Raw genomic sequence first — 2,861 nt, forward strand, 5'->3', positions numbered from 1 at the left:
TGTATGCGAATCTTTCCAATGTCAGTCAGAAAAGATCCATTTATGTTCTGTTCTGTGTTCCGCAAGACAGACCAGGGAATCTAAAATGGAGTTTTCAACTCCTGCAATCGGACTTGTTTTGTTGACATTTGGCTTCTATGGCAACACTGTTGTTAACGAGAGAGTGTGTCAAAGGGAGAGAGAGAGTTCCTCCCCTTCTCGTTGACTGGCCGAAAGAGAAACGACTAAATTTAATGAAACGCTAGCCACTGGAGACACGCATCGAAATTAACATCAAGCTACTAATATGAGGACCGTGCCTGAACACTGAATGGTGAAAGTAATTCAGAAAATATTATAGAGCTGTGCGGTTAAGTTCGCATCGCAAGCATGTGAATCCGTATTCGGTTTCACTGAACGGCAAATTCGTCAATATGAATAGAATTTGGTCAACAGAAAATACGCAGAAGCCCATTACACACACACACGCACACGCGTGCGCACGCACGCACGCACACACCTCTTTCTATCACTCTCTCTTAGTGTGTAAGTTAGTTTACTAGTGTTGTATAGTATATTGTCAGCATGGCTCAATGGTTGGAGCGTCAGGTTCACAATCATGAGATAGTGAGTTCGATTCCCAGACCTTAATTTTACATTGCTCCAGTTCACTCAGCTGTAGAAATGAGTTGTAACGTCACTGGTGCCAAGCTGTATGGACCCCTTTACCTTTCCCTTGGACAACATCGGTGGCATGGAGAGGGGAGGATGATATGCATGGAAGACTCCTGGTCTTCCATAAACAACCTTGCTGGGACTTGTGCCTCGGAGGATAACTCTCTAGGTGCAATCCCATGGTCATTTATGATCGAAGAGGTCTTTACCCATTACCCTAATTTAATCGACAAACACAGATCATCTGCAAAATAAATGCCAGATCGAAAATTAGTGTGATCGATACGAACAGGCTGTATTGGAATCACTTTTATTCTCTTGTGGGAATTAATCAGAAACTTTATGCCATTTTGTTAGAATGCAAAAGTCACCAATTTGAGACAGAGGACATTTTCAAAATTGTCTTGAAAAGTCAACCAAAGTTGAAGGTGCCATTTATTTTCAGGGATCGACCAACCATCATTAAGATCCTTCAATTTATGGAGGCTGCAAAAAGATATGAGAAACATTTCACTATTAGTCGTGTTTTCTTTCTCCATCTTTCTCCTTTCTCGTTTTTTTTTGTGCTTTTATTTTTAGTTCATTGTTTTGTATAACTAAATAAATAAAAACCCTTTTTCCTTTTATCCACAGAGAGAAACGTTTCATGTTATGGAATTTGAGATTAAAAGATTTCCAAGAGTTTCGTAACGTGAGGGTGGTCCATAGTGTGAAGACAAGTCACGTGATTGTTTGCTTTTTAGCAGACGATACACGGCCTGACGATTTGATACAATCGTCAACCATCAAGAGTAAATGTGCTAAAACAAAACAAACGAATATGAAAAAACATACATATACATACTTTCGTGTTTGTTGGTAATTAGTTGAAAGTATAACTTCCTCTCTCGAATCATTTGTTTTCATATTCGTTTTCTACACGTTTTTTTTTTTTTTTTACACCGATTAGACTATTTTTTGTTTTCGTTTTTGTGACCGGGTGCTAAACTAGACCCTGAAAGTTACGAGGGAAAAAAATGGATCGAGTGAATTTTCTTCCAATCCCTTCGAAAAAATAGTGTAATAGGTGTAAAACAACTTGCTGTAAACGAATATGAAAAAAAAAAAAAAAAAAAAAAAAAAAAAAATAGTGAGCGGATGTTTTTAGCAAAACGATTAACGAATAAGAGAAATAAAATTCTTTGGCGAGACTTTTGTGTTATAGATAACAGACAAAATAAATCTGACTGAAGAAGTTGCTGCGAATTTGCTCTCCAAAATGAGAATAAACGAAAGAATTTCAGCATATTCCGACTGATTGGGCGGTAAATTAAGTTAAATAATAAAGCTTTATACTCTTGAATGGCATCTAATAACCGATAATTGAATGATCCCTACAAATTTTAATCAATACTTTCCAAATCCCTGAGGCGTGAAATAATACAGATGACGGTAGCACAGAAATGAATTATTTTTCCGTGCTTCGAGTTTTGGTTGATATCATTTGTCAGTAATCGCTACTTTGACTGCTTGACTGGCAGACACGTTAGTATATTACATCACCGTATCTAGTTATAACACTACGTGCCGAGTTCAAATCCCGCAGAGGAGGATATGGTTGATCAACTCAGTACTTGTCTGGTACTTTGTTTAACCGGCCTCAGAATTAGACACAAGGCTACAGACTTTTGGGAAGGATATTGTCAATGAAATCCAATCTGCTTGATTGTAGGTACAACCGAAAGGGAATATCACAGTATAATCAAATATCAGTTATGGGAGCCATAATAATACTGATTCCTAACATTGGCACAGAACCACACATTTAAAGGACGGGTGTAGTCTATTAAACCGATCTAGTATTTGATGGATGTTTTATTTTGCCTTGCCTTGTGCTCTCAACTTATTGATGGAGTCGTCGGAACGCTGTTGTAATATACGGCGTGACTGAGCATTTTTAGACCTGACGGGGACCATCCCACTCCAGATCTGAGCACAGCCGATTTCTTCTAGAAAGAGAGAAATGCGGACAGAAAAAATGAAAAAAATAAGAGTACAGGAGTGGTACCCCATTTTATCGATCTCTGGGAGATGAGAAGCAAATTCAATTTCAGCAGGATCAGAACGAAAAATGACGTAATACCTGTTACATAATATAATAATAATAATAATAATAATAATCCCTGAGAACAAATAAGACGTTATAAAATATAAAGCAAAATTATATA

The 2,861-nt window shown here is 37.5% G+C and overlaps 1 protein-coding gene across 3 annotated transcripts in view; it reads right to left on the minus strand.

The window, feature by feature from the left end:
- The window catches only part of LOC106869421 (ubiquitin-conjugating enzyme E2 U), an 8,243-nt gene extending 8,013 nt beyond the window's left edge, over window positions 1-230 (minus strand). Inside the window, exon 1 of one of the 3 annotated variants that reach the window (XM_052971358.1) lies at window positions 1-230. This exon is cut by the window's left edge and continues 49 nt beyond it. The gene's annotated coding sequence lies outside the window, so the exon portion shown is untranslated. The other 2 variants (XM_014915153.2, XM_014915152.2) reach the window with 2 other exon arrangements.
- Window positions 231-2,861: the final 2,631 nt, after the last annotated feature.

The sequence above is a fragment of the Octopus bimaculoides genome, chromosome 10 (genome assembly GCF_001194135.2).
Source record: "Octopus bimaculoides isolate UCB-OBI-ISO-001 chromosome 10, ASM119413v2, whole genome shotgun sequence".
Lineage (NCBI taxonomy): Eukaryota > Metazoa > Mollusca > Cephalopoda > Octopoda > Octopodidae > Octopus > Octopus bimaculoides.